General features: G+C 32.6%; 1 protein-coding gene and 1 long non-coding RNA gene across 3 annotated transcripts in view; one reads left to right on the top strand and one right to left on the bottom strand.

Annotated features, from left to right (window-relative positions):
• Positions 1-10,712, bottom strand: part of LOC105672326 (defective proboscis extension response 20) — a 137,783-nt gene extending 127,071 nt beyond the window's left edge. For both annotated transcript variants that reach the window (XM_012367204.2, XM_012367205.2), the window contains exon 1: positions 9,805-10,712. The gene's annotated coding sequence lies outside the window, so the exon portion shown is untranslated. The remainder of the gene's footprint in view (positions 1-9,804) is intronic.
• The window catches only part of LOC105672327 (uncharacterized), a 68,619-nt gene extending 45,358 nt beyond the window's left edge, over positions 1-23,261 (top strand). The window contains exon 3 of the long non-coding RNA XR_001100793.2: positions 21,335-23,261. This is a non-coding gene — a long non-coding RNA (uncharacterized lncRNA). The remainder of the gene's footprint in view (positions 1-21,334) is intronic.
• The last annotated feature ends 947 nt before the right edge of the window (positions 23,262-24,208 follow it).

The raw sequence follows: 24,208 nt of genomic DNA, 5'->3' as shown, positions 1-24,208 counted from the left end.
ATTAATTTTAATTTTATTTCGAAAAATTATAAAAGTTATGTTTAAAATCAATTTATTTTATTTGAAATACATCCCTTCAGCTTCGGTACAACAAAGAGCAGAGTCAACGAACGACTAGAACGACTTATGAAAGTCTTTTTTTGGCCTGCAGAAAGTGTGCCATGAACTTTTGGACATCTTCGATGTTTTTGACGGCCACTGTACTGGGATTTCTGGCCCGTATACAAGTTTGCGTGCTTTGTTATCTATCACATTCTCCTGATTTGGCGCCATAGGACTATTTTTTGTTCGCGAAACTCAAACGTCTTTGAAAGAAAGACGTTTTGCAGACATCAAAGATATTTAAAAATTCGTGACACACTTTGCAAGCCTGGACATTGTTGTAACAGGCATATTTTTGATGACATTAACATATTTACTAAAGAAAAATTTAATCAAAATTTATTAAAAAGTTTTTTTTATATATTTTCATCTAAAAAATAAGTTTTTTTTTTAATAATCTAAAAATTTATTGTACACACTGTGTATATTTCCTGATATATATTTTTAATTAAATTTTCTGCGTTCAACGCTACAAATCTGATATTATTACAAAAACAAATATTATTTTTAAAAATAATGCATTTTTTGTATTTTTAACGATCTCTATCTATATCTTATATACATATACATCTATATATATGTATCTATTAATGAAACAAACATAGTTATATGTCGCACCAATTCGTAACAAGTCTGACCATATATTCTTTTTTACTACTGCTACTTTTTTGAATTATAGCAATGCTTGAGTAATTTTATATTCACTGGAAAGAGCATAGTAAAAGAGGAACATACTGTTTACTCTCAATGCGCATGAATTTTTACGAATAAGTTTATTCTTCGACGTATAAGTTTGAGCATTTATTTATATCTCACAATAGTCGATCTCTATCGTCAAGATAAATCTTATCAAACAAGTTCATTCAATAATATCAAACAAGTTTCATTCAATAATATCAATTAATTCAATTAATAAAATAAAAAATTATGTACATTTTATTGTTTTATTTATGTATTTTATTGTTGTGCTATTTTAAATATTTTTTTATTATTGTAAAACAATAAATAATTTTTTTTATGCAAATTTAATAATTTTATTTGTAACTTGAAGATAAATTTTTATATTACCATATTATTGAATTTAACTTTTTTGTTATATAATTGTAATTAATAGAATATTTTTAATTTTAGAAATTTTAATAAAATTTTTTCTAATCAATAAAGTCAAAATTCTTTATTTCGTTAAAATAATAAAACTATAGAAGGTAAATTCAATTTTATAAATGAGAGTAAAAATAAGAAAAATTAAGTTTTATATTTTTTACGAAATATTGTTTCCATTGACAAGAGCCATAACTGAACATTGTTTCAGCAAATTGATTACATTAAACGCTGACGTTACTAGCGGATGTAGGTCGATCTGATTATCTTTATCGTTAATACAACGACATTTAAACGACGTAATATAATTGCCGATGTACAGCCGACGAAATTTCGTTGCGCCGATATGTCTTAACCATTCGCAAGCAAGAAAAGGGTCGAGATTAAACGATTCAGACTCATGCCACTCTTGTGCCTTGGATGATGTTCTAATTGCCGTTATCTACTTTACTCGTGAGGCGACACGCTATCGGGTAATTTGTATTCCAGTCTGCGAAGAGAGCCACTGGCGCGCGAGAAAAGATCGAGAGAGACAGAAAGAGAGATAGACTAAACGATAGGGAATGCGATAAAGTGTGGGTGAGTGCGACAAGGTTACCTTGATAACGGGGTTGAGCGAGGGTTGCACGGGAAACGGAGACGCTCGTAAAGGAGCGACATGGAATGCGGCGCACACCGTACTTCGGCCGTGTTCAATGGTAAAATTATGCGAATACGAGTCGAAACGAGATTCGTCACGAAAGTTCTTCAAACTCCTGCCGCGCCTGATGTCCGTACGGTGGTTAGCAATTCAGTGGATGTTGTCGGTGGAAACTTAAGACGAGGATGTGTCCGTAGCGGCTTTGTCGCTGCCGTGATTAGCATATTTAACGATAATGGCTTCTTGATCGACTTGTTTATCATTCATTGTGATTAAAAACATTTAAAGATAATTATACTTTACGCTTTCTTTTTAACCAAAATGATACTTTCTCTGTTAATGAGTTTGCTACTGATATCACATAGATGTATATCATAATACATACGACGCGCAAATGAGTAAAAGGATTTAGTAAAAATTCTTTTAAAAAATAAGTAAAATCATTAAAACAAATAACTTTTTTATGGATAATTGAGAAATATGGTCACATGCGACGCGGTCGATTTTCAAGTATAATTTTGTTTTCTCTATTATATATAGCAAAATACTTTTAAATTTAACACTATAAAAGTGTTAGAGATTTCACATCTTATATATAGTTGCTTTATGTTGGTGATATTTAGCTGGCAGAAGGACTGAAGAGGTTTTAACGTGGCTCTTTATCATTTGAGATACGAGGATATCTCAAAATATTCCAGTGGAAATATAGCGTTTTTTTTTGGAGAACATATCACGAGAAGTATCAGATGCTTTTTTCCACATTTGATGATAGCGAGTACTTTAAACCCAACCATTTCCCATATAAATATGAACAGGCTTATGGAAAAAGTAGTAATAAATCAGAGATTTACCTCATATATTTAAGAATTTTTTAAATCCAAGATATTAAAAAACTAAATCAGTAATCTGTTTTTTTTTTGTAATCCGAATAATATATTATCAGGCTATGCATAAATAAATAAAATCATAAGTAATAAGATATAAAATATTAAAACTTGATAAAACTTAAATAGACTAACGAGCGCTAATTATATTCGAATTATATCTGAAAAATATCAGAATTATGGCTTGAATAAACAAGATAATACTGAATTTTTTTTAGATTCATATCTTTCTGTTCGTGTTACTCATCTTTAGCATTTCAATTCTCTCGCACCCTTCCAATGTGTAAACCCGTCTGAATACGAGATTCTGTTATAATATACACGTCACTCTTGACCCGCGTTGTCCTATTCGTTTCCTGACAGAACAAACTCTGACAGCCGAACGTGAAATGTTGTCAGATGACAGTTTGTACATTTTTCTGATGCCTCGCTTTTCACTCTTTCGCATTAATTTTCTTGTAGTTATTGTTAGACTAAATTATAAGTATATAATTTTTATTTTTTATTTTATTATTTTTTATCTTATTTTTACATATCTTTTACTTGTGGTGCTACGCGTTCTTATATTATTAATACAATATGCAATTAACACATTATGTGAAAACATATTTAAGTAAACATAATATGTTTGCCTTAACACCAGCGTATTTTCTTATCGTTTATTGTCACGATTACATCAAACATAAATAAAAAGACAATGTAAATATGTTTAAACCACTCTTGCTTATATAATTTCACGTAAAAGCTGTTAATTTTCACGGAATTCTCTAGTACAACATCTTACATTAAACGCGTTATTATCTTATTCAAAGTGGAAGAAACAGAATTGTGGAAATGTGAATTTTCGCATGTATTCTGCCGCGGTTGCACGAAGCTGCACGAGTGTGGCACGTATTTCTGACCATGGAAAGAATTATGAGTTTGACGTGAGAGAAAAAGAAAGAGAGAGAGATAGAGAAAAGGGGGAGAGAGAGAAACTGCTTGCGTTGTTGTAAAAACCGTAAATAAAAAATAAAAAACATGAAAAAATGCCAACGTGGCTTAAAAAATTCGAAGCTCTTTGAAATCAATATTTGATAGGAAGTTACGAGAATCCGTGAAATTTGTTATCGAATGTTAGAATACATTCCGCAGATTTTTCCTCTCGATTTACTTATGTTTATATGTTTACAACTGCTTTTTGCGAGCAACGGTCGGAAGTAGACATTCCAGTTCGCATAAATCGCGCATTGAGAGCATTTTCAATGTACAGTGCCAAACAAATAGGTATGCAGACGACAATTGCACATTCCAACATTTTTTCCCTCTTTTAATTTGTATTTTTTCCTCTTCAATTTGTACACAAAACTGATTCCTATTTATTCCAGGCAATTGTAAGAATTCTTTATAAAGGACGTTTTGAAAAAACGTTACATCAGTTACGTTAGATAGTACGATAACATTAACTTTTTCAATTAAGGGAGTAAAATATGGATATGTTATCGACAGGTGCATAAACGCGGAAGTTAAAATTTTTTAAATCAACGTTCAAGAAGATGGTTTAGTTATTTGTTTGATTTATTCAAATAATTACACAAAAATGAAAATTTTTTTTACAAAAAGTTAAACGGTCTTATGTTAAACATCTTTCTAAATCAATTGTATGCATTTAATTAATTAATTAAACAATTTCCAATATTTTTTAATGTCAGAACACAAATTGAAATAATATCACGGATGTTGTGGTGTGTTGCATTTTAATTGGAGAAATAATATCATCAAACATATTAACCAATTGCAGCCCCACGAGTAACTGTCAGATTCTGGAAACGCGCTTCTGTTGCGGGCGGGATAATTAATACATTCACAATGTTGATTTACGTTTAATAGTGTACGCGCCCTGCGTTATTCAATATTCTCGCAGTGCCATTAAGTTTGCATCGATAAGTTGTCACTTACGACCGCATGCGTGCGTTACTACTTCCGCGAAGTAACGAGAAACTCATGGTGGCTTATATAATGTATGCATTTGTGTATAATAAAATTGAATGTTAAAGCGGATTATAATTAATGAAACGTTCTTTGATATTGTAACTAATTTGTAAACAATTGCATAATTAAGTAAATAATTTTCAAAAATTAATAAAATTTATAAAGTTTTTTATCTTCTCAACACTTCTTTGACATTTTCATAATTTATCATGAGTTTTTCGTAACTATGTCAATGTCGCAAAGATTATAAAGTCATAGAAAGGATAATTAATGATATAAGCTACAAGCTTGACACATACAAGTCGTAACAAGCCTACTGCAGTGGACAGATTTTCGAGCGATTTTCAGAATTCTCTGCTCATTATCTTTTAAATTAGACTACAAAGCTGAAATCACGCTGAAATTCATTTGTCGTTCTCGTTCCCAGGGTACTTGCCGCGTCTCTCTTGATTCGAGCATGAGACGCAATTCCCGCGCCCATAACACAGAACGCAGAGAAAACAGCCATGCGCTCGAAATCTCGGTACGACGTCCAGGACAAACAGCGTGGAAAATGAATTTTTCTGTTGCCTTTTTTTAGTAAACTCATTTCCTTTCGTGATTTGTACTGAATTGTTTGCAAATTAACATCCTGGAGCAAGTACCATCGGGCATAAGAGGAATAAACGTTGTCGCAAACACGCAGATGAACGGAAGCGACAGATTTTTAGCGGAAAGAAATGAAAAGAAAACTCTTAATATGTTGAAAGCGACAACTTCAATTTACTCATACGCGGAAATATTGGAAACGCGGTTCTGCTGATTTTTGCGATATTTTGTGATGGATTTAGTAATTACCTCGCCTATTCAGTCGACGAAATATGAGAGACTTGCGAAACTAAAAATTGCCTGTAATACTTGTGAACGTGTGCATAATCTAATCGAATAGCGTTAAATTGAATTAAAGCTTTTTTGTATTGTTTGTTTAGATAAAGTGCAAAATTTGTTTATGATTGATTAAACTTAGTGTGCTTTGTGATCTAACAATGCTCGATGTAGTTTTGTTACAGTTTTGTATATTTTTTTGACACAGCGAGTCACATGATTTCGAGAAAATATTCATTGTAGAATAATATTGGCTGAAATGAATAAGCGGCAAGATATAATCTGATTACTCGTTGATTGAACTCTTTTATAGAGATGCAAAACTGTATCGTATTAAGTGAAAAGAGAGTGAACGATACGCCGGATTGCGCCGCGAGAAAGTAATTTCGGGAAGCTATTTCATGTTACTCAGTCACCGTGAAATCGCGCGAGTACGGCGCAGTCAATTTTTCGCGCGCAAGCAATGCAAAAATTTGTCACTGGAACGTAATCACGTAAAAAAATGTAAAACGATATCACAAAGTGGTTACTTTTATACATAAACTTTAACATTGATACTTGTAGTTGCCTTAAGAAAAAAACGTATTATAAATTAGAATAGATTATTATGTAGAATAAATTTTAGTTTCTTTTTTCAATTTATAAAGTGGCAATATTTTGGCAAATTCTTAGAACAAGCATGGCTAGTGGCCGTTTTACGCGGTCGGTCAATCGATTCCACGTAATTGCATCTATATTTGATCGCTACATATTCTGTATTTCACGCTGTCTGCCTGATATATGATTAATCTATTATACATGTGCATAGCATGTGTTGTTCATTGTGAACGTCTCTATCAAACATATATTATGTAATTTCAATGGCAACGCTTATAAGCATAAAGCATATTGTTTTCTAATCTTCAACATTATTAAATTCGCACAATTAATAAATGTATGATGCAAAAATCGTCTTTGAATGATTCGATTATTAGACGATTTTATCTTGTCGATGAATGTAGTGTATTACAAACTTGATACAAAATTCTCTAACGACATATAGTTACAATTATAATACAGTGCGCGTATAAAATATTATTCACGGCGAATGTCGTTAGGACTGAAATTAATTAAAAGTAAGTCGACATAATTAATTTTGAGCAAGTTACGGTTGCGATACTATCTTCTCTGAAAACAAATATACGAATGTGAATAATTCAACAGTTTTGTGCAAATTCGTAAGCGCTCGTTTCTAAAGCAGATTTAAAGTTGCGTACTATCAAATCATACACTCTTCAGAGGAATAAAGAAAAAGAGTATGTCGATTATTATAATTAAATTTAGAAAATTCGGCTGTCGAATAATACCGAAAATCGCATGCAGACGTATTTTCACTTAAATATCGTACGACATTACACGGCAGTGTTCAATCAGAGATCGGGAAACGATTTGAGGTACGGAAATCGATCGTCCGCGATACATATATGCTGGGGGTATGTCGTCCTCTTGTTCGGCGAACCTCGATCCCGTTGATCCGCGTGTCGAAAAGCTCATAAGCTCATCGACCAGCCGTAGTGAATTCGGGCTAACATGAGCTGCGGAAGCCGCGCATTTAAGCGAGCGCGCGGATAAGCACACGGGATACTGAATGGTTCTCCGTTTCCGCCGAATCGTCTAATCATACGTACCTATCTCATGCGGATTAAACGATGAAATCGTTGAGCGGGGTCAGTGTTGATGTGTCAGGTAAAGCTATGTGCTTAAAGCTATAAATCGTATTGGAGAGAGTCGGCGTAATTGCAGGATTGGTTCTTGTAAGATCATTTCGTCACTGATAAAAAAAATCTGTCGACTATGTGACGATAACTCAATCTTTTAGCAGAGGCCATTAAATATAAAAGTTTGCTCTTTCAAAATCAGAATTCTTTTATTTGGTAAGATGCAATTTTGATGCAAAAATTGATTGACAGTTTTGAGTGACGTTAAAGAGTCATAAACTCGTTAAGAAACATTGATTAAAGCTGAAAGCGTAGACGAAAACTTGTGGAGATAATAAAGTTATGACAAACTTAAATAATTTATGTGTGATTAAATGTAAAATTATTCTTTGAAAGTCAAGCACGCAGCAGAAAATAAATTGCAAGAGAAATTAAATGCAAAACTAGCACTGATATCGCTGATGATTATTTATCTTTATTCGGTTCAGGCGCCGCAGTTCAGAAGTAACTAAAAATGTGTGTCAGAAATAGTGGACTATTAGATCAGAAATATTAGACTCGGGAATGAAACAACACAGAGAGCGACAAGGTGTAGCCGCGGCCAATCACTCACGAAGGCTTCACTCCGGTTTTAGACATTGATGAATTCTCGTTCGCTAAAAGGTACACGACCGGGTGACGCATGTGCGCGCGGAAATAACTGCGTGTTGCGTAGGTGTAGACACACACAGGCAGAGAAGGGCACAAGAGGATATAGGACGGCATGATTAATCATCCAATCTTTTGACAAAAAGTGGAAAGCCCGTCGGATTTTCACAGTGTCGGTGTCTCCTCCGTTTGTCGCGAAAAACTGCAAATCGGATGATAGAATGCTTAGCCGCAACGATTTTAATTTGTTTAAAATCGAAATTATTCGACTGCCATTCGAGAGAAATTCCGTACTTTGAGCAAACGAAATTTACATAATATATGCCGTTAACGTATCAAAAATACTTGACAACTCAACATGCGGATTATCTTTATATTATTTCTTTTACTGTGACTACTTGTTATGATTAATCTTTTGATCCCGGATTTAGAGTGTGCTGCTAAAAAATTGTTTTTGTGATATACATTATTCATTATTCTCTTACGACAAAAGAATCATGAAATTTAATATATTCTCATAATAAATAAATAATCATAAAATTTAATTTAACTAAAATATAATTTGTGTCGTATTTTTGCAGAGTTTATTAAAAAATATATGACGCTTACAAATTGTTAACGATAACGTAGCGTTGAAAAAAATTAAATTAAATTCTAATTTGATTCATCTAGTTATTGGCGTTTGGCGGCTGATTTTGCAGGAAGGATAAAGCGTTTAGTAGACGGAAATCGGCAATTGGGGACAAAGTCGGTGATCGAGTTCAAGTTCCTCTATCGGTCTTGGTCGTCTGACCTAGACGTCATAGATGATTCGATAGCGGGACATACACAACTGTCGCGCACACGCACACATGAGGATGATTCTCTTCCACTAACTTGACTGGAAAACTTGAGTCACGCTTGACTTTTAAAACTCGAACTCGTTCGCCCGGCCGCCTAAATCGAGCAAGTTCGAACTGTCACAAAGAATAGATTCGACTGGCTGCTGCGCTCTCGACGTTTCCGTCCAGATGGTTAAAAGCTCGTTCAAGTTTCCGTCTTCGATTTCCTGCGCATCCGTCCACATTACCTTGCGTTGACTGCCGCGGAACATACAATTGATTGTCCGTAATAATTTGTTCGCCGCAACAAAGATACTTCACTGTCCGCGAAAACTGCTTTCCCGAGATCTACTTACAACTGACCTGTTTTGCGGATAATTCAAATCCGGATTTATACATAAATATCGGCGTATAATGCCAGAAAACTTAGATTTATTCGGTTACTTTTTTTGCGGTATCATAGTTCGTAAATAGATGCAGTGTGCCAATGCGCTTTGTGTTTTGACCTAGTTTACTGTAGGCAGTTTCTGCGGCTGAAAAAAAGTTTTAGGAGCAAATGTGGAATTCGGTGTTATCCTTTTCGTTACTTCAAAGAAAAGGCTCTTTTTCTATTCGCGGTTTCAATTGCGCAAATATTTTTCGACGTATATTTGTTAAAAAGGCAATGCTTGTACAGCAAGTACATGTATATTTGAAAAAAATTATATAATATATTTTTAGCGCAATTTTACGCGCATGCACAATTTTAAAAATTTTGTCGGATTTATTCGTAACGTTGTGTTTTCTATTCTATCAAAACTATACTCGTCGATCACGTATCTCTCACATAGATATATTAAATTCTATTATATCACACTCTTATATAAAGTTTTTTATTTTGGTAGAAAATATTGCTGTGAAAAACCCGATATAGAGATATAAAAATTTGTTTATTTCATTTTTTACACATAATACGTTAACAATAAAAATTTAATATTGTGTCAAAATAAAAAGCGCGCATAAAAACAGTACATTAATTCTTTGATCATAAGACAAATGACTAAAAGTCATGCGTAGGAAATATATGAATTGCTCACCTTTGATGAATATTCTCCAAATCGAACCTCTGCTTTAATTTTGCTTCATCCAATCTGAATTTGCATAACCAGCAGAGATTTTCAAAGTTGCTTCATATCTTTCTAGCCGCTAACGGAGAACTTTTCAAGCGAAATCACGCATCGATCACTCAATCATGTTTATCTTTACTTTCTAAAAAAAGTATCTTATCTATCAAAACTTTGCACACCGCCTCTACATCGTTGCAAGTATTCGTCCGCTTTCGGAATTTAAATGGGCTTCGACTTCAAACGGCGAGAGTTCAAGTTCTTTTCCGTGAATTGCACACGATTTGCACAGCTTTACGATTGAGCTATTTTGATTTGAAAAATGTCTTACGTTGATGAATGTCCTTCGAGTAAATAAATATGGCCATCACTCGATCAACATTGTTAATTAGAAATTACATTGTTCATTATACACAGCAGCGAAAAACGATATTATCCGTCAACGCATGTCGCGTGTTCTCGGTCGCACGAACAATTTATTCGCGTTTAACACACCCTTCCGCGTGAGACCACAGGAATCTTGCGGTCCCTTTGTATCCTCCTTATCCTAAATATTTACGCTTGATAAAATTATGTAACATTACGGTTTTTATTGCAAGAAGGATTGCAGATATTGATGTATGTCGACGAAATCGCGTGTTAATTCTTTGACAGAGAAACACGTGCATCTATCGCGCTACCTATTTTTATACGAAGCAAGAGTTTTTTTTTCTCGACGCATCAACCGCGTCGTGTTATTCGCACTACCGTGGCAGAAGAAGAAAATGATAGTGAAGAAGAAAGGAGGGATCGCTTTCTCGTGGAGACGCAGCGATCTCACTCATGTAGTGTAACGCTCATCGCAAGGGGCGCGGCGTAACTGAGCTCGGCAAACCAACCCTCGTCCTCTGTCTCTGTCGTGCCTCCCCCTCCGCCGGCCTCGCTCTATCGCTTCTCTGCCTCACCCCCGTACAGCCGAGTTTTCCCACTCTCACGCAGTCTCCGTGCTCTCTCCTTCGCTCCTCTTCCAACGCGGTCCTTTCTCTCTTGCACAGCTTTTCTCGTTCGTTCCTTTTCTTTCTCTCGCTCTTCCGCGGTCTCCTTCGCTTTTTTCCTCGCTCGATCTCAAGTTGCGACACGTAGGCTTCTTCCTTTTCGCGATGCAGCGACTTCAGAGTTTCGATCCTCTTCCTTCTTTTTTTTTCTTTAATACTAATCCATCGTTGAGCCGCGCGGAAGCAGTAGGCGGTTCGGAATACTTTTCTGTGATCTGCGATCCGTGTCACCTCTTTCTTACTTGACGTGTCAATCGAATCTGTCTTTTGTTCTTACACACAAAACTCACTTTCTTATTCCGTCAATCTTTTCTTTTGACTCATTGAAAATTGTTGCAAATTACACGATATATTTGTAATGGCAAATTTTGATCAAAGAAACTAATAATTTTCTATCGAATAGATATGTAGTAACTTAATTCATCTTTTGACAATTAGCTTGATCCTTTGATAACATCATTCTTTGTCCACGAGACATTCGTACAAAATTAATTAGATGGGTTTTCATTTTATGCTTCCTGAGAATATTGCGAACGATGTAACGTACCTATTTAAATACGCACGCAAAGGCTGCCATGTATACAATATATCTCCAATTTAGCTTAAATTAGATTACATCGTTGATTGAGTGTTTCGTTTCCCCGTAATCTTGTTCCGCTATAAATGTTTTCGCTATAAACGCGCTTTGTATGACTGCGGGAAGAGAAATGGGATAAAACCGGTATAGTTATTGGTCACCGCATAGCTATTAATCTCCAACATACTACGTATGTTAGCTCAGCTAACGTTGCGGGGAGCAAATATAAATGTGGTAAAAAAAAGTATTTGCACACCCCATCTTCTCGTGGGTTAATATTTTGCGCAATGAAGAAAAATGTTATCATAAAATTTTTTTATGTGACACTCTAGTACAAATAATAACAATATATTTCATTTGAAACGTCTTTACAGTAATATCTTTCTGTTCCGTAAAATTATTCATGTTTCATGTACCTAATATTATTCGCGTTTTGTGTAAATTTACTGAGAGAGAAAATATGCAAATACTATTTTAATTCATGTGTATATGTCCTTCTCGGCTTTTGACGACTTATCAAGTCAATGAAAATTTGAGATGTCATAATGGTTACGCACAAAAGTAATTTGGCAAATTTGTTAAGCGCAAATTCGATTGATGTTCATTCAAGCGCAAGATTCGTCAATTCGAATCAGGCGTGCATCAACGCTAATACCGATCTCCAATTGCATTCCTGAAATGATGGTCGCGTGCATAAAATGATGACTGTACGTAGTAGAGTATAATGTAGTATAATGGCTATGAGTGCGGTATGGCAGCGAATACGTCGACATAATATCGACTACCTATACCTATTCGAAAATGGTTATTATTTATTTGTATCGTTAAACGAACAATCCACGCATTGTACCATCCATGCGCATAGATTCGATTTTAATAGGCAACAAATTATCTTTACGAGAATGGGATTGATCTTTGTCCAGATGAGAATTGAAACAGATACAGATAAAATGTAATTCCATACGTAAATAAACAAATTTCTGTTACAACTATTATTGTTATAATAGTGGAATTTGCATACATTAATTACGAATATAATATAATATAGAAAATAAAGCCAAATTAGATTTGATATTAATTTTAATGCACGAAATGCTCTCATGGTTTGCAATCAAAATTATCCACAAGGATAACAACATTATTTACTTATATAACATTAAATGTAATTCTTTGATAACGCATAGAATAAAAACGTTTTCAAAAAGCTTAACAAAATATATTACGCGTAAATGTTACACTTATAAATACGTTTAAATAGTACCGCGTAATAAAATTGATTTCCACTTTTCAATCGTCATTTACAAAGCTGTAGATTGATTTTTCTTAAATTCATTAAGTAATATAGAACAGGTGATTGTTTAAGGAAATTGCCATTTGTATAAAAATATTGCCAATTGCCGTCCGTATGTCGTGACTGAATAATGCTCGAAATGCATATTTTACTGTTTCCAACATTTATCTCTTTATTTTGCCTGATTTAATGCGCAAGCTGCTGCACCTGGCAGAAAGTGGATACGTACTTTAGTTTGCAAGAACTAAAGTACTTGCTGCTTTCGATAGTAAAATTTCAAATTTCACTACTCCTCAATAGGTGTGTCTACATAAATATTTTATGTTTCTTGCGGAAATGCTGGCAACGTGCAATATGAAGAAACGAATGCCAGCAATTGCCTTAATAATTTTTTATCGCTAAATAAAAAATTTATAACAAAAGTAGAATTTGAATTTTGTATATACAATAAAATATACGAAATTTCAGGATATAAATTATGTATTTTAGAAATATTTCGTAGATTTAATACTTTTTAACTATCTAACTCTTTTCAAACAGCATACAATACAGGCAATTACTAGTTTGCTTATAATCGAGCTTATAGATATGACTTTATACTTAACAATTTTGAAAATTAGGTCGGATAAGACGAAGGAAAACTAAAGATGATGGCGAGGCAGTTGGTCCACCGAGAATATATGTTTCTTTTGCTCCTTTTCTCGATTCTCTATCGACACGTACATCACGGTACGTGTCAATAAGAGTTTGAGAGACGAAGTCCGTAGTCTTCTGTCGTGAAAGATGTTCAGTGTATTCGAGGTGTATACGGCAACCGACCGATTCAGTTTCGCGAAATATTGTAACAACCTGTAGCTACGACTGTAACGTGTTTAACTATTCGCGCGGCGTGTGACAGGCGCTATGTTCGTTTAACGTGTATTTTATTTGTTTTGCTTTAGCTCCCGCATTTTGATATGAAGTAAATCTTAATTATAATTTTTGTTCTGTTTTTGTTGATTGTAAATAACTTGACTTGCTTAATTTGTATAATTGTTTCTAGCATTACAATTTGAATCTTTTATTTCTTTAAATCATTAAAAATTTAAAAGTTTAATCTGTAAATAATATTAACTAATTAACAATATTATTGAATGTCGTGTTTATAAAATGCTTGAATTAAAAGAAAGAAGTAAGAATGTTACATATAATTCTTATCTGTATGATATCTTATGATATGGATTAGATATAAGCCTAGATTTTTATCCAACAACAATTAAAGTTTATTAACTGTATAAATAGACGGAAATGCAAATTTTAATTACCGGTAACAAGCTGCATATATGTATTAATATTATGGAAGTTATGAATAATTAAGTAGCAGCATAATTAAACGCCGCAAACATCACACACACTTGATGAAAATATAATATTTCTTTTATTCACGAGTGTTAACACGATATAAATGTCAACGCTATTATAAATCTTTGTTATAAATCCTAGTTTTTTTTACTTGTTTCAAAACACTTTTAATCGGTTTGTAACTCATAAAAGATATTAAGATATTAATGAAAAGCACTTGTTTAGATTTTGTAATAATAAATTAATTACGTTAACGATAATTGCCAACCGTGAAAATATATCATTAGTCATTTTGAAGGACAATTAACGTCGTTGCAAAAATTTTATTTTTGTTTGACATTGTTCGTAAAAGAGTCTTCTTAGGAATGAGACTTTTACAGAACTTGTAATCAATGTTTTTCTTTATATGCTTTCTTCGTATTCGTACTTCTGGCTTCTTAATTATTAACGAAAGTTTTATCTCCATTCGTAAAGTCAATTGCTCTTAATACAATTCAAAGAGAAAAATATTTTTTATTATTTTAATCGATTGACGTTTTAATTTGATTAACATTTAATTTTATTCGCTGCAAATTATTTTATCAATTTGCAGCAAATATTGTGTAAATAAATAAAATTTTTTTATTATCTTTATACATATTTGTTTAAAATTAAGTATACTCTGCTGTGATATTTGCAATCACATCGTCAATTACACGATATCATCATTATGCAAAAATACGAACTCTTAGGGAACATTATGCGTGATAAATCCCTATTGACCATCCAACTTTTACAACTGCCTTCCCTTTTCTCTTAACTGTCTTTATCTTTAGACATTATAACTGTTCCTGCTCTCTTTCATATAATTAAAGAGTCTTTAATGACCGGGTAAGAACGTATTACGCAAATATTTTTAAGTGATTACCATCTAGCATTAACACTTGTGAAAGAATAGAATTTATATTACCTTAACAAAATTTAGAAAGAGAGATAATGAAACTAATAATTATACATATATAAACAATATTATAATTATATGATTTTCTGCAATTAGATTACAATGCAATAATTATGTTGTTTTTATTTTTGTAATACTTTTAAATCACAAGGTTACATATATTTAACTTAATTCTAATCTTTCAGACGCTTTTTTTTAACATAAAGTAACATAAAGTAAGTAAGTTTTTTAACATAAAGTTTCCGATAATTAAACAAAACTTATTGTTATAAATAATGCGATTTTTGTTTGAAAATTCGGTGCATGTTTGACGATCCCGAAAAAGCACGTAAGCAGTATTAAATCTCTGGCGAGAAGTTCAAACTGAACGAAAGCCAGCCTTCAAGTACTTTATAAATATTATTCTACCCTAGGAAAAGAGGAGGTTAAAGAATATATTGCGAGTAAGAAAGATTTGTCGACGCAAGCTTTAAGTACCTTCCATAACGATCATCTCTCATCCAGCAAGTCTGTTTCATTCATGAAATGAACGCTGTAAAGTTACTGAACAGAATCAAATGTTTTCTACGTGAAACCGTTGAAAGATCTTTTATAAAGATTTTTATAAATTAGCCGTTTAATTGTACAAATCAGAAAATAGATACGATTTGGATCTTGCACGATTGTGACGCAGGACAATTCCGATCAAAAGAACCAAGACAACTTAGTGGGTATTTATCAAGCTTCCCCAGAGTTCATTCCTTGTATACCTTGTGTACCTTCTGTCGTCGTTCGAAAGAGCACTGACAAACAAGAATCGTCATTCGAAATTTAACTTACTCGCCAGAGTGCAGATAAACTATTCTGAAAGTTCTTTATTTGTAGTCTTACCGTTTTTCCGAGTCGCAAATCTCTCTTCTCGCTCTCTCCTTTCCTCTTCTTTTTCTTTCTGGTATTCCTTGCGCTTTTTCTCTTTATTAATTAATAACTTGTCTTTAACGACTTATCTTTGACGGTAGAAATCTACCGTATTTGAATGCATAAACGCTCAATGCACTTTAAATAAATTTATATAAAGTCAATATTTTATAAAAATATTCTTTAACTTATACTACATTTTTAGAATGACATTTGATGTATGTAACGCTTGACAAAGCAATTAAAAAAGTGAGTAATAGTATACGCGTACACACATTCATATACACAGTGTAAAAAATTTCCAAATATCTGAAAATTGAGTATTTTTGAAAAAATGTTACATATAAACATTTTTAGGTTTTAAGTGGTTTATGAAATAATAGTTGATTTAGATAGTATTAACAAGGTTTTACACACACACACACACACACACACACACCTGTAACGTCACTTTAAATGCTTTAAATTCTATTCATTTTAAATGCTAAAAATTCTATTTTTTATTTTTTTAACTGATCACAAGATATTTTTGAAATAGTAATTAAAATTTTTAAAACATAATTATAATCTTTGTTCACCAATTTAGTATTTCACATTTTGTTCGAAACTATTTAGTTTTTGAGATATTTAAAAAGTCCGGGACTTTTTCTATACTCCGTGTGTTTTCGTTTATTGAATAACCACGTCGCATACAATAAACTTTGTATTTAATTTAACTTTAATGGTCGACTCAAATTTCTTTTTCTCTCTCTCAAACTGGTAACTTTATAACTCCGCCAATGTTGTGCAATGCCATTCTGAAACGATGGAAAATCCAAGAAACTGTGTTCGCATTTTGATAAAAAATTTTGAGAAAAAAATTTTGATAACATTAAATATTAAACTATATAATAAAGATATCATTATTGTTCTGCAGATGCATAATTCGAGCATATCAAATTATTTTGCGATTAATTTTTTTAAAAAGACCCCCAATTGATACGTGTATTTTTTTTGCGCATAAAATTTATCTGCAAATATTGCACTATATAAACATTAACAACGGATCATAATTAAACAATCTTTTACTCATATACATGTCGTTAATTTAACAATTACTAATTACTTAACTTTCAATACTTCAGCCGCATAGATGCGTGTTAAATGGAGAATACATTTTACTTTCTACTACTTACGAATATATTCAGTAGTAGCATTCGAGATAAATGCGCCGCCGGCGCTCACAGACGAAAATGTGTTAATGTCGTATAGCGATCGACTGACAAAATTTTGCACTTTTATCGCATCGAAGATCTAAAATCGGAGTAGAAAGGCTCACGGCAGTCGACTAACGACATTTCAACGACAACGACAGCTTCGCTGAGCTTTATTCCAGATATCGGCGCGATATTAAGTCAAGCTAAAACGGTTTATTCGACTAATGTCGTATTTGCTAACGTTCGCGCAACGAAATATGTCAGGCGTACTTATATTTCACTCGATACCCAGCGTCAGCTGAACGCTGGCGATAAGAAGATTAACACATCTGCTTATATCGCAACGGCCGTACATCTCACGAAACTTTGCTTCACTTGTTATCGATGTGAGACAAATTTGACACAAAGCGGATTATTATTCGTTAATGCGTGTCATTGTCTGGACTAGATATATATGCACATATATGTTAATTATTCCCGCAGGAATAATTATTCTCGAGTAAGAAAGATCGTTACAATGCCTTTCCAGTGCACATATTATAAATTAATTTCGTTGCCAAAACGCAATAGCCATTTACAAATTTTCTATCCTTTATAATCCATCAACTGTAAAATAGGAATATAATTTATTCGCATAAATTTGATTAATAATAATTTTCAATTAATATATTTTCAAGTTTGTCTATTTGCGAGATAATGTATTAAATTATTCAAATTACCATTGTTATTCTTTTATGTGAATCATTGATTTAGACATTAATTATTTTTTATTAGTAATAAAAAAAATAAAGCCAAAACAGATCAATATCTAATTTTCTAATTTGTTTAAAATATTGAAACACATTGTTATCTTTTGATTGATTAAAGAAATTGCTGCAAAATCATAGGGAATCTAAGTAATGCGACTTCTAGTTATCCAATAACATGAACTGGCCTAAGTAGAAAAAGGAAAAAAAAAATGATAGATTAAGGCTCCGCTGATTACACTGAGCAGCTATCTTCTGAGAGACATGAAGCTTATCTGCTTGAAAATTACTGCCAACGCGGCAACTCACTGCGGAAGCGTCTCATCCAATGTCGCCTTCGTACTCGGGTAAACTCCTAATGATCGTACTTGCGATTCGTTCACAGTCTTGCATAAATACGCGCACATATGCATCTATATGTTGCTCCTTTATACATAGGTACATCGGTATGCGACATATGTACGAATGCGAGAACTGTCCTCGTTTCATTTTGTTCGTACATTTACTCGTACGAAGGCGAGTCTCAGCTCCAGAGACTCGTTGAGTTTCCGCGCGTTCCGTCGAGTTGCCGAAGGAAGCATCCGCGACGGCCTGTCTGTCACTCTCTCTTATTGAACTATCTCACTTATCTCCTCCTACATCTTTGCAGATCCCTTTCTCCAATTGTATCTGGTTATGATCTCGCGCCATAATTGAAACATCTATCTAATTAGTTTCCCTATACTTGACGCTATTAGAAGTATTATATGACAATGTAATTGTACAAAAATATGATTGTTTATAAGAAAAGTATCATTTGTGAACAGAGGAGCGTCTTTCTTCGGTCCGAATTCATTGCTGCTTCATCTCGACAAATAATCATTATACCTTCGACATATACATACAATGTTTTGACATGAGTTCGCCAGGTTGATCGAATTGTCAATGAGATGTTTTCAAAGAACAGAGAAACATGGTGGAGTATTGTGCTCGAGCGCTTCAATTTCAATTCCTCTTGCAACCTACACAAAGGGCCAAGTGCTCTGCACATACATCATTGAACGTTTCAATTTAAATGTGTTTAGCAACCGCGAAAAATTGCTTTGTGTATACCGTCGATTGTTACGCGAGATCTCTTTATGTGTAAAAAAAATTAGATTATTGTTGATATTGCAGCTATTATTGCACTTTCTGTATTGTACATGTTATACCAGAATACAACAAACTAAACGTCAATTTTGATAGACAATCATTTTTCTGAAAAGAGCAAAGAACTGTTGAAAACTATTTCTATTTTAGTGCGAGGTATTCAAATTGTGTGTTCTAGAATGCTTTAATATTTACATTTACTCTGTTCACCCATATTCGTTACGTTTCGCTCTGTTCTGCGATCTACTATGATAGTTTTCAAACCCTATGTGATTGAACACGGATAAAGTACAATCCTGTCAGCGCGATGGAGTGGTCGAACGATCTCTCGACAAGATCCATCCAAGGAATAGAGCTACGCCAGAGGACGTTGTACCAAAGTGATCCAATTTCCAATTCCATTAGAAGGTAAGCAACGCAGAAGCTCTATACACACAGGATAACTTCGATTGCATTCTACGGCTCGGCAGGCGTTGTAAAGAGCATTGGGTGAAATATTAGATGTGCGAGAATACGCAAAATAGTGCCCGTGTTTGCATGTCATCAGTCTTGATCATGATCAAAGACAAACGATTAATTATCGATGCTGGCATTCTTTGTTTGTTAAATGTTGCTGATTATCGTAAACATTTTTTGCTGAAATTTGATATACGATTTTATTATTAATTTTTGAACTGTATTGATTGTGATGTATCAATAGTTGAGAAAATAATATTAAAAATATCAATATTTTATATTAATAATTTTTTATTTATTTTAATCATAATGTAATACGTTCCTTCTTTTAAACAATTCTACATAGTTCATTGAACGACGAATCATAAATAAAGATTTAGAGATGCAGGACTTATTTTCTTAAATTTTTTTTTTTAATTATTTTAATTTAACTTGTATATACTTGTAATTTTTTTCAAACTAAAAAATGCGATAAAATATACAAGTCCAATTCGAAAACTGTTGAAGACAGTGAGTTTGCACCTAGATCGCAAATATAAAATATTTTGAAGTTTTGTAACATCTTTGATTCAGTGAGACGGAAACAAGAGGTATTCAGTGCTCATTATAGTGTGAATCGAATGAGGTGGACGAGCGACACTTGGAGAAGATCTATCTAAGGCCCGATAAGACGTAAGAGAGCATTGTATGCGAGTGATCCAATTTCCAATCCCATTGCAGGATAAACAAGATATGAAGCCACGCGATACCAATAACACGGATCGTATACCTCTTTGCACGCTTTCTCGTAACTTCTTACGACGTTACGGATATTGCGTTTATTTCTAAATAACACTCATTCCTATGGTGCTCGAAATAAAAATTTAACAAACACACTTATATTTCGTTGTATAAAATTTATTGTAACGAAGATAGTAAAGCGGTTCATAAAAATTGTGATCTAAAATTTCTGCCTTAATATCTTATAAGACTCTATTTTGTTTTCACAAAGCTTACAAAGCTTGGTTGGAAATTTTACTTTTGTTATTAACTATAATACTTCATAACTGTAAATAAAGCCAAAATTTTCTTCATACAAGAAAAATTCTATTTATATAGTATAAGAATATAAAGTTTCGCTTACAATAATATTTAATTTTGTCGAATGTATGTAGATAGTTAAACTTCGTTCTTCGTTTCTTGTTCATTACACCGTCAGCGCTTTATACTTCGTAACATCTTTGTAAGTATAAACTAGACTGCTCTGCGGTTTAATTATGTACAATATAAAAATAAAAATAAAAATTTGAAACGACGAAGAAATTATAAAATAAAATTTAAACAACAAATTTGCTCATCTAATTATATAGTAATTATTATTACTTTATATGCCCGGTCGCTTATTCAATATTGCACAACTTAAACAAGCCACATAATTATGCACTACTTTTTACTCTACAAAGATACAAGAGCGAATCTGCAGGTAAAAATGTTAAAGACACGATACGATAGAAGACGAAAAATACAATAATAAATTAGTTATGGAAATTAATATTTTGAACGTAAGGAATTGTGTATCGCATTACGTCGTCTGTGTCGTGTTTATGCTATGCCTAAACTACTTGGGTACGCTTTGTGCGTTTTATGCATGTAAAAAGAAATGTATTAATTAATGTTTCGCACAAAATATTAGAAATATTTAATGAAAACGAATTTACAATATTTAATATTCATTTTTGATTATTAGAAATTGTTGACATATATATTATTCTAAATAATTAAATTTTTTTCAATAAATATTTTATTAGATATTTGCTTAGATAAACGAATAAAAAGTTTAGTGTGCGCAATTATTATTTCATAACTATTAATCATTTTGAACGCAGCTTTAATCTGGATTTGTTTTTGTATGTTATAGAGATCAGCTTTGCAGATCAATAAAATCACAACTCCGCTGCTGCGCATCGTTCTGGTGAGTGATTTTTTATTTTATTATTGATTTGTAAAAATTGTAGACAAAAGATATCAAAGCGCAATTATTAGCAATTATATAGCCGATATTATTAGCAATTATATAGCGAACAAAAACACAATAGATAATATAAACATATTTTGTAATTGCACAAAAAATAATGAATGGATGATTTAAAATCATCGATTGTTGTATCCTAAATAAGTGCACTTTTGACTGGAAAAATTAATATACATTTTACTAATTATTATAAATTATCATACATTTTATGGATATATTTAATTATTCTTATTTTGATTAAAGCATAATTATATACAATAAATTGTGTGAATAATTATTTTAAAATTTTAATAAATATTTAATGAATATTTTAATAAGTACATTCAGACAGGTCTTACAAAAATTAATAATTAATAAATATAATTATTTATATGTGTTATCGCAATTATGTATATCTTTAGGTAATGAACAAATAATAATTATACCAGCTAAAGTATTGTAGATTTCACTTTAAACAGCTCTGCATAAACTTCGAAACTCTTATATATGCAGTATTGAATAAAAATTAACCTGCGCATTTTACTTGCACAAGAATAACATGGATTTGCGTCGTGAATGTGTCACGTTGCGTTCTACGAGTACAAAACACGAGATAAAACACTCTCTGTGACACAACGTTACCACCCACATCATTGTAACAAACTGCATGTATGTATATGTCGTAAGAGCGTGAAGCAAACGCCGACTACGTTTTACAATTGTGTTTTAGATTAAATGTTCTGACAAGTTGAATTTTCGACATGCTACAATAGAAATACGCGCAAACATGATATGTATTGAATCGGAATTTATATTCTGGAATCGACTTCGATCCATAGTGCAGCCAATTAATCGCGATCATCCGCGAGAAATGATATGTTCTGGCAATTGTCCATTATTTTAATCAGTACACATGAAAAAAATTCACACTTGTTATACATTTTTAATATGCGTTCTGAATAGACGCCAAGCTATTATCACGGCCGCAAATTGGCGCATCAATGTATAGCATCAATCATCGATCATATTTACAGCGAATTTGGTTGGCATGCACTGGTGCGATGTCAATAGTTAATAAACTTTTGTTAACTAGACACTTGTATGAAATTGTCAACAATCTAAATGCAAACGACAATGGTCAACCGAAAACAAGTGAGAAAAAATGTTATATAAAGTCGAATTTGCTATTCAAGATTGCGCATTTTTGTTAGAGAGAAGCAGTCAGCATTAGTAAGAGAGGGTAATAGATATCATAGGTATCATATGCTTTTCTTGTCCGATTATCCAATTATTGGTCGATGGGGAGAAGAAGCAGTAATTGCTTTTCTTGTGCACATCATTCCTTTTTCTCTCTTTCTGTTTTCACTTTGTTGCTCATCCTCCATTGTTCTCTTCAGACATTGACGGAGAGAGTATACTTGTATATTAAATTTTTATCAATATATCATTAGTCTTTACGTAAGAGTGCGCAGTTTATCTCTTTAAGTCTATGGATACAGTCTGCTTTGAATGCTTACGCGCTTTAAGCGCTTATAAGCGTCGCTTATTTTGTTCGCTTTAGCTGTGTGTATGCTTTTGCTCAGAGAACCATTTATAACGTTATTGTGACAAATATTGTTTACAAACTCTTATTTTATTGGAATAGAGCAGTGAAAACGTGAGCGCTAATAAGCGCTTTTTGAACAAAGAGAACGCCATGATAACGATGCATTCTGGATGGCATTGGATATTGTTTTCGTGAATTTTAAAGATATAGAGATGATACAGAAATAAATATTGATATTACTTCTACATAACTTTTTTTATCAAGATATTGGCTTTTTGATGAAACAAATAACAACTTGATATTGATTCGTTACTTTATTGTATTTTCATTACGAGGTGCACTAAATGCTACTGTCACCTCGACCACTATAATTCGTATAATATAAATGTTCGATATTTATAAAATACCAATACTTATTAAAGTGAACTTGTTCAAAACGCCACTAATTGTCAGTAAATGGCGCTTACGTAAAAAATTTTAATTAAAAAAAAAATTAATCTTATTATTTTTCAGTGTATAAGTTTTCCGTATATAAGCGGAAGCGCGCTTAACGTTTTGCGCACCGCGCTCCACATTAAGCTGTAGCGTCCCTTGGTTTACGTAAATTTAATCTGTAATACGTATTTTAGCCATGCTTTTTCCAATGCATATAAATGCTGGTATAAAAACAACGGTTAAAAATAAAGCACTCAAATTTTTTTGGTCGTAATATTCATGTTTTTTTTTATTAATAAAGATCGCAAGTTTTAATTTTGACATATGCTTTTTTAATTTCTCAGACAATATGGTTGTCCAAAATATTCTTTTTATTAGACAAAGATATGTTTGTCGTTTCCTAATTCTTACCTACGGCGCACAGAAAGAATACGTTTGCTGAAAGATTTAAAAATTGTGCCAGATACAGATCTGAAAATAAATTTTGTCGGATATTCAAAATTTATCAATAGAGCACTCGAAACTTTTTGCTGCGATATAGAAAAGATCGAGTGCTTTATTGATAAATTTTGATTGTCCAACAAAATTTATTTTTAGATCTGTATCTGGCACAATTTTTAGATCTTTCAGCAAAAGTATTCTTTCTGTGCGGAGTAATTAATGTTGCAATTATAAGTGTTGCATTTGTATTCGTTATCAAACAATGATTACATTTTTAATGACAGAACAATACAGCAAAGACACCTATAAAAGACTAATTATCAATTTATCTGTTGATAAATTCAATATTGCCAAACCGC

Source organism: Linepithema humile, chromosome 4 (assembly GCF_040581485.1).
Source record: "Linepithema humile isolate Giens D197 chromosome 4, Lhum_UNIL_v1.0, whole genome shotgun sequence".
Taxonomy (NCBI): Eukaryota; Metazoa; Arthropoda; class Insecta; order Hymenoptera; family Formicidae; genus Linepithema; species Linepithema humile.
Note: the sequence above shows the minus strand (reverse complement) of the source record. Positions and strands in the feature narration are given on the sequence as shown.